An 11,424-nucleotide genomic window follows, 5' to 3' on the forward strand; every position below is an offset into this window, starting at 1 on the left:
ATGATTTCTTTTCTTTTTAAAAAAGTAAGGTTCATTGGGGGCCAGAGCCATAGTACTATGGGGCACTTGTAGGCAGCCAACCCTGCATCACATTTGGTCTCCCCAGTCCCACCAGGCTAAGCAGAGAGCAGTGCTCAGTCGGGTGTGGCTCAACACCCCACTCCCCACCCCAACAACAACAACAACAACAACAACAAAAAGCTTTAATGAATTTAATAAATTTTACCCAAAGGCGTGTTATACTCCTGGGAACATTGCTTCTCCCCTGGCCAGCTGGAAGTCAGAAGGCAGGGAAACAGCGCCACCTGTTGCTCAGCCAACATGGCATGCCGTTGGAAGCCACAGCTGTCTGCCACAGACACATGGTTAAAAATTCATCCAGCTTCTTATTTGTGCTGTACTTTTAGAAAATTCGGTATCTTTTAATTTTGTCCAATATTTCCATTGAAGTCATATTTCTAATAGACTGAAAATTACCTTTTAAGACCTTTCTGTGTTCTGTTCTCAAAGTCATCTCTGAATAATCAGGAGGGTCTAAAGAGCAATGAAGTCTTGAACTCCCAGCCTGGAGTGGTAGTTTCTGCGTTTGCACAACAATTAACTAGCTGTGCTCACCTGTAGTCATCTCACAGGCCCTTTGTAGTGGGAAGTAGAGGGTACCAATTGCTCTATGGGTTTGGTACTTAAAAACAAGGAATGGCAAGATAGCATAGGCGAATTATCTGGACTAAGTATAACATTAAAAATTGTTTGAGGCCTGAAGAGATAGAACAGCAGGTAATGTGCTTGACTTGCATGCAACCAGTCCCAGTCCTGTTCCTGGCACCCCAAAGGACCCCATGGGGGCACAGCCAGGAATGATCTGTGAGTTCAGAGCCAGGAGAAAGCTCTAAGCACTACTAGGTGTCACCAAATCCATCCATCCGTCCGTCCGTCTGTCCGCCTATCCATCCATCCATCCATCCATCTATACATACTTACAAACATACTTACAAACATACATACAAGTCCATTGTAAGTTATGGTTAAAAATCACAGTAACATCTACTGTAAATTCATAGCACTGCACTGCACTGTCCTCCTGTTGTTCATCTATTTTCTCGAGCAGGCACCAGTAACATCTCACAAGAAATTGTAAGACTTGTTGTTACTGTTTCTGTCATATCGAATACGTTACGGGTAACTTGCCAGGCTTTGCCATGAGGGTGAGATACTCTCAGTAGCTTGCTGGGCTCTCGGAGAGGGGTGGAGGAATCGAACTCGGGCCGGCCATGTTGGCTGCATGCAAGGCAAATGCCCTGCCCTCTGTGCTATCGCTCCAGCCAACTGTAAATTCATAAAATTTAAAAATTAAAATGACTATTCTCATTAAATATATGAGGGTTTTTTGTTTGTTTTGGCATTGCTTTCAGTGCCTAGGGACTATTATTCCTGGTTCCATGTGCAGGGGTCATCCTGGTGATGTTTGGGGGCCCATGTGCAAGTGCTGGGGATCACAGTATGGCCAATCACAAGTGAAGCAAGCACCTTAACCCCTGTACTATATTTCTGGTTCTCACATCAATTATTTTTAAACTTGTTTTCTCATTTCACTGAACTCATTCTCACTGTACTCTGAGAATTAGACTTAGCTAGCAGTAGGGCATTTGCCTTGCACGCAGCCAACATGGCCCACCTGAGTTCGATTCCTCCGCCCCTCTCGGAGAGCCCGGCAAGCTACCGAGAGTATCTCACTCGCACGGCAGAGCCTGGCAAGCCTTGAATATCTAAACTAATTCTAAATCAGTACTAATGTAGAGTTACATTACAGTTACATTTACAATAGCTAACTTACCTGTAACCCAAACTGTATGGTGCCAGTAGAGTATAGGCAGACAAACCAACAGAATATTAAGCCATTCAGAAATAGATCCACAATCATAAAATCATTTGATTTCACAAAGGCCTCAAAACACTCCATTGTGGCCACAAAAATGCACCATTCATGTCTCCTGCTGGAGGAAGAACATTTGAAGAGGGACCTTAGATGCTGTCCTGTAGCGGTAAGGTGTTTGCCTTGCTTGCAGCCAACATGGCCGACCCGAGTTCGATTCCTCCGCCCCTCTCGGAGAGCCCGGCAAGCTACTGAGAGTATCTCGCCCACACGACAAAGCCTGGCAAGCTACCCGTGGCATATTCGATATGCCAAACACAGTAACAACAAGTCTCACAATGGAGACATTACTGGGCCCACTCGAACAAATCGATGAACAACGGGAGGACAATGACAGAGACTGTGTGCTTCAGACTTGGTGCTTGGTCAGTTAGAGTAGCTTGTCATCCCATAACAAATCAGCAAAGACATGCTCAAAGACATGCCAAGATTTGACAATGCGTGAAATATTCCCACAGGAGAATATTTTTCTAAAATGTCTGGCTGCTTTTTCACAAGTCCCTTTTTAGCACCTACAGCAGTCAACGCAAAGGGCTCTGGTTCTCTGTGAGAAAGTGCCCACTGGTGGTCAGCAGGCCCTGATGTGTGGCCAGCGTCAATTTCCCTGGTGTAAATACTCCAGCCTCCACCATCAGCCAGCTACTGTGATGGCCACAGGGTTTGGAAGAGACGCTCACTGCTGTCCCGTGCTGATCCCAGCAGACCTCTTTAGAGTGAAATAGAATTCAAAAACGGATGGGCTCTGGGTTTTGTTTGTCGTGGAGCTTCCCCAGCGGTGCTGCTGAGCTGCAGAACCATACCTGGTGGTGCTGGGGGTGGGGAACTGTGGAGGAGGAGAAAGAAAATCAGTGCAGGTATCAAACTTGGGGTCCTGTGCGCACAGACTCACGCTTCAACTCCTTGAACTATCTGCCCCAAAGTGGTGAATTCTGGAAGGTGCACATATTTCTGCTAGTGCTTTAAATGCAGAACATGACATGTTTGAGCTTAATATAAAATTATTTTAACAATCTGCATAAAACCAGAGGTCCAAGTTCTCTCTCTCTCTCTCTCTCTCTCTCTCTCTCTCTCACACACACACACACACACACACACACACACACACCCCACTGAGAAATCCTGGGGAGAGTCTCCAGCATTCACACTCAAGAGCTTGAGAGAATGGGGAGTCACTTATTTATTTTTACTTTGGGGCTACACTCAGCTGTTCTCAGGGCTTATTCCTAGCTCTGTACTCATGGACCACTCCTGACAGGGGAGTCACCTATTTCCAGAATAAAATTAAGTGAGAGGTGAAAGTGAGAGAGGGAAAGTGAACGGTGAAAAAAAGCCCAAGAAGAAAGGCTAGAAGCAAGTAAATGCATAAGTGCAGAGAAGGTTGCAAAGGAACCTGGGTGTGATGGGGAAGCCACCACAGTTGGGATATACACAGTGAAGGATCTGAGTAAGAATCGAGAAAAGATGAGCAAGGACCAGGACCTCGGTCCGACCCAGTTAACTGGTTACTCAGCTTGTGGCTAACTTCACTCTCGAATACAGCCAGCTCACAGGAGGCCTCTGGTCTCAGAATGGACCATGAGGGGGGTGAGAAGGTGGGTTATTACTGTCCGGCTGCCCACCACCCAAGGAGATTGACCAGTCTGCCTCCACGCAGAATCCCCTGCAAAAGGTGATGTATAGGTTGGTAATGGAGCCACAGTGACAGAAGAGCCTGGGAGAAATCAGCAGGTTCTGGGGGCCCCAGCTTAACCCAACATTCCACTCAAGAAAGAAGGCTGGGGGGAGGCAAACCAGAGGTCCAATGAGCACTTTGCTGTTTGTCCAAAGACTGGGTGAAAGCCCTCTTTGGAGACCTAAATAAAAGTAAATCAGACTATGTGTCAGCATAAAGAAGATAGCACAGCTGAGATGGAACTGCAGAATAATGATGATTTAGGGAGAGAGATTTGGGTCACTCCTGGCTGGGTCCAGGGATCCCTCCTGGCTATGCTCAGGGATCACCCCTGACAGTGCTCAGGGGACCATATGTGGAGCTAGGGATAGAGCCCAGGTCAGCTGCAGGAAGTGCAAGCACCCAACTGGCTGTATTATCTCTCTGACCCAGGAGCAATTATGATTTTAAATTATTTGAGCCACAGAAGGGGCTGTCCCACCATCGTTTGTTGTTGTGATTTTTTTAGCTTTCCTTCATAGATACTGCAGGGTTTTTTAATATTACTTTTCAAATTTGATTAATATTTATGTTTGCTGCCCTTTTTTTCTGACCAGTGTTTAGGACTGAACCCAGGGCCTCACATGCAAAGCAAGATTTAAATCTCAGAGTCACATCCCTGGCTCTATTTTTGTTGTTGTTTGGGGAGCACACCCAGTGGTGCTCAGGAGTTACTCCTGCCTCTGCATTTAGGAATTACTCCTGGTGGTGCACTTGGGGGATTATGTGGAATGCCAGTAATTGAATCTGGGTGGACCACATGCAAGGCAAATGCCCTATCCGCTGTACAATCTCTCCAGTCTCCTCGCATTTTGCTTTTTAAATGATTTTGTCTCTTTGGGGGCCACACCTGGCAGCACAGCACTGTGGGGCTACTCGCGGCTCTGTGATCAGGAATCCCTCCCAGCAGTATTCATGGCCATGTGGGCCAGGATCATAGCCAGGTCTCCCACCTGCAAGCTCAGTTGGTTGTGCCTTCCCTCTCTGGCCCAGCACATGCTTTTAAAATGACCTTTCTCAAGGCTGAGAGAGCACAGTCAGATGCGGCTCATGCTTTACATGGACCCAGTTCAATCCCCAGCACTGCCTGATTTCTAGGCCCCAGGCACCTCTGAGTGTGGCCCTGGAGAACCACCAGTATTACTACGGTGACTAGGTTAAACCTCATAAGACCTGAGCAGCATCGTTGGCCCTCTCATTAAAACCACTGCTCTAATTGTTAGAGAGCCCTCGAGAGGCACCCCAAGGCCCCTGAGCACTTCTTGGAATGCATTGAGATAGACCAACAGACAGACAGATGTAAGAGAAAATGGCCTTTCTCTTTACTCATTTGTTCATTCACATTTAAAAGCTGGATCCTAGGGACTGGAGCAATAGCACAGCGGGTAGGGCTTTTGCCTTGCATGCAGCCGACCTGGGTTCGATTCCCAGCATCCTATATGGTCCCCTGAGCACTGCCAGGAGTAATTCCTGAGTGCAGAACTAGGAGTAACCCCAGTGCTTCACCGGGTATGACCCAAAAAGCAAAACAAACAAACAAACAGTAAAAGCTGGCTCCTTTGGGCTAGAGAGATAGTACAAGCAGACAGGGCACTTGCCTTGCACACAGCCAATCCAGGTTCCATCCCCAGCATACCCTATAGTTTGGAGTTCCACAGAGCGAGGGGTAAGTCCTGAGGACAACTGGGTGTGCTCTAAACCCTCCAAATAAAAAATCAATCAATCACCAATCAATAAAAGCGATTCCTTTATCCTTCTGTCCCACTCACAGTCATCTCCCTTCATGTCCCGACTGGCAAACACTTCAATACCTCCCTCGTCTGTGTCCCTGCGTCTGTGTGGTCCTGTAAAACTGATGTTGTTTGGCATACTGGGGGATGCAGAAGTGCGCTGTGGCTCGCTCTCTTTATGACTTCTCTCACTCAGCACTGCCAGGAGGTGTCACTAGCAACGTGGATGGGTCCATCAGCTGTAAAATGCCCTGCTCTGTGCCTGTCCCGGTTCATTCTTGTTCACCTGTGAGAGGTGCCAACCTCCTTTCCGACTCCGCCACAAAGCACCCACCATGAGCAATCTTGCACAGACCCAGTTAGTGTCTTTGTGGCTGTTGTTGTTGTTGCTATTGAGACAACTCAGACTGCATCCTCTCCCCCTCTCTGTTCCAAAGAAGAGAAGAACGAGCATCAGTGGTAAAAGGCAGTTGCAGAAGCAACACCTAGACCCAGCTTCGTGCACAGGAGAGGCGGTTCAGGCTCCTTGTGGTTTCGGGTGCTTCACACAATGAGGAACTTCTCTAGGGACACACTATAGAAATGATTCCTGGAAGTATAGTTTTCTGGGCGGGGCTTTTTTACACACAAGAGCCCTGATGGGCCATGGTGAGTGCAGAGATGACGTTTTCTCATGATCAGAAAGTCTTCCCGCTCTTCCCAGTCACTCTTGCCTCTGAAAAGTACATTAAAGATTCTGCAATTCAATGGGGACGGATGACGGGCACTGGTGGAGGTATGGGGACTTGATCATTGTATAACTGAATCCCAAGCACAAAATTTGTAAGCCTATAACTGTACCTCATGGTTTTTCACTAATAAAAAAAATAAAAAATAAATAAATAAATAAAATAAATAAATAAATAAATAAAAATAAAAAATAAAAAAAAATAAAAAAAAGATTCTGCAATTCTTCCAGATACCTAGCATTATCCAATTTTATGTTTTTGCCAGGCTAATTAGTGTAAATTAATATCATGCGGTTGTTTTAATTTACATTGTCTGATTGCTGATTATTTTAAGCATCGCTTCACAAGCATAACATTGTGTTGTTGAATTCCCTTCTGCAATGGTGAAAAAAATTGCCTGTTTTCACCCTGCCCTCTCCTCCACTCCCCTCCCTTCCTTTCCCTTCCTCCCTTAGTCTTTTTCTCTCCTTCCCTTCTTCTCCTTTCCCTTCTATTTCCTTCCCTTTCCTTTCTTCCCTCCCTCCTTCCTTCCCTCTCTACTTCCTCTCTTCATTCTCTCTTGTCTTCTTCACCTGATTATGCTCAAGACTACACTAGGAGTACCTAGTGGTGCTCAAGGGACCACATTTGGTGCCAGAAATCAAGTCAGGGTCAGCCACATGCATGGCAAGTGCCCTGAACCCTGTACTATCTCTCCAGCCCCTTCTGCAAGACTGGCAAAAGTCTTTGCTGTGTGAGGTGAGAATAGGGAGGTCTCAGAAGACACTTGAGTCCTGGCCTCTTAACTGATCATCTAGTCAGAAAAGGGTCAACTCTCAGGAGAGGTGCTGAAGTGCTTGGCAGGGACCAGATGAAAACCACCTCCCAACACACACTTGTTCTAAACATCTACTCAAGCAGACAAGATCTGTGTAAAAACTGTGTCAGAAATGGTTTTCAGGGGCCAGAGAGATAGTACAGCAGGTAGGACACTGCCCTTGCATATGACCAGCCTGGTTCCATCCCTAGAGCCTCATATGATCCCCTAAATCCTGCCAGAGGTTACCTCTGAGCAGACAGCCAGGAGTAAGCCCCCTGGGCACAGCCAGGTGTGGGCCACAAAACAAAAGCAAAATAATTAAGCAAACAAAGCCAAAATAATTAAGCAAACAAAACCAAAATAATTAAGCAAACCAAGGTTTTTTAATTTGGAGTAGCAGACAGTGATGGACAATGATCCCCAAAACTTGAGAGGAGCGAGTGGCTGAGTTGTGCTATCTGAATCCTTCACAGGGCTGGGCTGTCCACAAGGAGGAGGAGCATCGTGGACTTCCGGGGCCTTAGAGTCAGTGTAGGTGTAGTGGGGGGTGGGCATTTAGTCTTTTCCCCATTCTTCTGCCTGAAGTGCTTCAAGATTCAGCTCTCACCTCAGGCCCTGGGGATGGGAGACAGGCATGCGTCCATGGCAGTCTATCACTTGCTACCAGACCCCTGGGAGCAGGTAAAGATCACCGCTGTGTCCTAGCAGGGGGACATGAGGGAGCAATCCTGAGGAAGTGTCCTGAGGGGGCATCCTGAGGGAGCATCCTGAGGGAGTGTCCTGAGGGAGCATCTGAGGGAGTATCCTGAGGGAGCATCCTGAGGGGGCGTCCTGAGGGAGCATCCTGAGTGAGCATCTGAGGAAGTTTCCTGGGAGCATCCTGAGGGGGTGTCCTGAGGGAGCACCCTGTTTCTGCTGGGAGATTCCAAAAGAGAAAGTGTGTCACTCCAGGTGGGGAGCAGCTGGTAGGGGCTGGGGGGAGCCTGTGCTGTGTGGTTTTTCATGGCCACCCTCAGGCCAGTCAGCAAGGCTGCCCATGGGGCTCCCTCACCCTGAAATGGCTTTGGAGAGATCCTTCTGGAAGCTCAACGTCCCATCTGTGCTCAGAGAAGTTCCCAGGAGGAACCAGCTAACAGAGAACCAGGCCAGGGGAAGAGACACAGCTGACGCTTCAGCTAACTTTTAGCCCTCCAATCACTTCGGCAGTCCCCTGGCTGACCTTCCCCAGGACAGCCCAGCAGGACCTATCTCAGAGGAAGGCAGGGAGAAAGGCTTCCTGACTTTCTTCGGCTTCAGTCCTCTTTCTCTCTTTTTTTTTTTTAATTGTGGAGACTTGGGGACCAGGAAGTTTGGGCCCCACCTAGTGGTGGCAGGCGGCAGGGCTTACTCCTAGCTCTGTGCTCAGGGATCACTCCTTGCACTCCTCTGGGAACCACATGTGGTGCCAAGGATCAAACCAGGGTCAGCCATATGCAAGGTAAGCACCCTAACTGCTGTCCTGGCTCTCTGTTCCCAGCTTTTTTTTTTCCTTTTTGAACCAGTACCTCCCTACATGGGCTGGAGCGATAGCACAGCGGTAGGGCGTTTGCCTTGTGCTCAGCCAGCCTGGCTGAGCCGGTTTCGATTCCTCTGCCCCCTCAGAGAGCCCAGCAAGGTACCGAGAGTATCTCGCCCGCAGGGCAGAGCCTGGCAAGCTCCCCGTGATGTATTCGATATGACAAACACAGTAACAACAAATCTCAAAATAGAGACATTACTGGGCCCGTTTGTGCAAATCGACGAACAATGGGAGGACAGTGTTGGACAGTGTTTACCTCCCTACAACAGGAGTCACGCAGTCCAGGGGGCTACAGAGATAGTCTTGCATTCAGCCAACAGTAGCTCTTGGCACTGCCTGTGGCTCCCTGCGCACTGCCAGGAGTGATCTTTGAGCATGGAACCAGGAGTAAGCCCTGAGTACCAACAGGTTTGACCTATACACTTTCCCGTCAAAAAAAAAAAAGCTTCCCATGGGCTTGAATCAAAGCAGCTAATGGAGTGAGGCAAAGGTTCCCACCAACAGCCCCATAGCAGCAAACTACAGGCGTGTGCATGCGGGTATATGAGTGTATGAGCATGTGTGTTGCATGAGTGCATGTGAGTAAGAGTGTGCATGCGTGTGTGTGTGTGTGTGTGTGTGTGTGTGTGTGTGTGTGTGAAACAAGGTGAAGCATCTCACCCAGAAATTCAGCTCCAAGAGTGGGTGGTTGGCTCTGTCACCCCTGGGTAGGGCAGACAGGTGGTGAGCAGTGGCTGTGGTTAGGGCAGGGGGTAGGCAGGATGGGCTGAACTTTGGGTCCATCCTTGTGCTGTGTTGCTGGACCAGCTCCAACTCTGACCTGGGGCTCCTGTGTTTTCCCTGGCAGCTGGATGAGGAGAAAGACGAGGAAATGTTTATCAGTCACTCTATTCATTTTCTGAATTCCTCCTTAGAACATCCGTGCCTGTCAAAGAACCGAGGAGCTCCATTAGGCCCCCGATGTCATATTTTCTAGTAATTACCATCGGGTGTACACAATACAAAGAAGCTCCACAATGGATCCGATTTGAAAATTAACTTTCTAAAATGCTTATAAAGGAACCAGTTCGTCGACAATCAGCTTCTATTGTATTTGTTTCTTTTTTTCTCCCTTCCTGGAGAAAATAGATAATTGCTGAGAAAAAAGAATTAGGGGAAGTTTTCCGCATGCGTAATTTGTGTTCGGAAACAGAAACAAACATTTCTCAGGAACATGCAGAATGATCCCAGAGACAATCTGTTATCAGGAAGGAGGACCTTGGGAAGTGGATGCAGGATCCGAGAGACCGGTTGAAAAGCCACTGTGATTTATGGCATGTCAAACTTGGAATATTCATGCATGGGGTGGGCGTACGTGTGCGTCTCATAATAGAGCCCCTGTGCAAGCCTCACTCTGTTGAGCCCACGCGTAAGTGGGCATGAAATGATGAAACAACCACCCCCTACCAGCCCCCCAACCCATGCTGCTGTGCCCAAGAATGTCTGACAAAGCCACACACAAAAAAAGTAGTGTGGAGTCAGTGCCTGCTCCGCCTGGGATGATTTGGTAACTATGGCAACTGGCTTTAGAAGTTTCCTGCTCCCTGCCAAAAAGCAGGTGGGCCCTGTCAGCCCTCCCGCTGTGGCACCATGGGGAGAGGGGAGCCGTTCAGAGAAGCAGCAGGCTGGCCATGCAAAGGGCACAGTGCACCACCGGGTGCTTGGAGCTTCTGCCCCGCGTGGGCACATGAAGTGACAGACTGGGGACTAGAACGAGTCGGCTGTGGGTGAAAGGTCAACATGAGCTGTGGGTTCCGCACTTTTGCAAACAACAAGAGACTCCTTTGTAAGGAACCCAGGAAGCCAGAGGTGACTCTTGTGATGTAACCTAACAAGGAATCCCAGCTAAAGATCCCTCTAGCACCAAGAAGAGAGACCTGGAGGGGCTGGAGCGATAGCACAGCGGGTAGGACATTTGCCTTGCACACTGCAGACTGGGGTTCGATTCCCAGCATCACGTATGGTCTCCCAAGCACTGCCGGGAGTAATTCCTGAGTGTATGAGCCAGGAGTAACCCCTGTGCATCGCTGGGTGTGACCCAAAAAAAAGCAAAGAGAGAGAGAGAGAGAGAGAGAGAGAGAGAGAGAGAGAGAGAGAGACCTGGAGAAGGTCAGTGTGTTTTCTCAGGTCTCCTGGAGGAAGGGGGGCGTGTTAAGACTGTGTGTCAAAAATTTGTGAGTCTACAACTATACCTCATGGTGTTTCACTAATAAAAATTTTTTTAAAAAGAGATAAAGTCAAAAACAAATTTTGATTAACTTCTGAAAAATGTATAAAAACTTGCTGAATTAGAAAAATAAATATTTTCAAATTCAAAAGGAAAAAATATTTTCAAATTCAAAAGGAAAAAATTCAAAAGGTGCAGTAGATTACTCCCGGCAGTGCTTGGGAGACCATACGTGATGCTGGGAATCGAACCCCAGTCTGCAGTGTGCAAGGCAAATGTCCTACCCGCTGTGCTATCGCTCCAGCCCCTCCAGGTCTCTCTTCTTGGTGCTAGAGGGATCTTTAGCTGGGATTCCTTGTTAGGTTACATCACAAGAGTCACCTCTGGCTTCCTGAAAAAATAAAGCCAAACCACGTGAGCATAAAAAAAAGACTGTGTCAGAGTTTTGTAGATGCAGCAGAAAAAATATTTTTCAAGCCATTTGTACACTGCAGAGAGTTTGTTCATGGGGTGAGCTCATTTTTCCCTCTCCCCAATCCTTTGTAGGGATCATTAAAAAGCTGGGAGCAGAAGGAGCCTCTTGAAATATGGTTCCATTGAGGTCCCTCCAGAGGAATGTCTTAGTAGTCCTCAGAATGGAGGTCCCTAGGAGCAGGTGGAAGGGCACGTCCTTGAAGGGAATAGGGTCAGATGTGCCACCTGCTTCCCAGACCCAGCTTACCCTTCACCGTGGAAGTGGGTGCAGTAGATTGCTGTATC

The 11,424-nt window shown here is 48.0% G+C and overlaps 1 non-coding gene across 1 annotated transcript; it reads right to left on the bottom strand.

Moving 5' to 3' along the window:
• Window positions 1–5,771: 5,771 nt before the first annotated feature.
• LOC130033900 (small nucleolar RNA U3) lies at window positions 5,772–5,979 on the bottom strand. Its single transcript, XR_008794005.1, has one exon. It is a non-coding gene; the product is annotated as a small nucleolar RNA U3 (small nucleolar RNA).
• Window positions 5,980–11,424: the final 5,445 nt, after the last annotated feature.

Source organism: Sorex fumeus, unplaced genomic scaffold, assembly GCF_029834395.1.
Source record: "Sorex fumeus unplaced genomic scaffold, SorFum_2.1 ptg000054l, whole genome shotgun sequence".
Lineage (NCBI taxonomy): Eukaryota > Metazoa > Chordata > Mammalia > Eulipotyphla > Soricidae > Sorex > Sorex fumeus.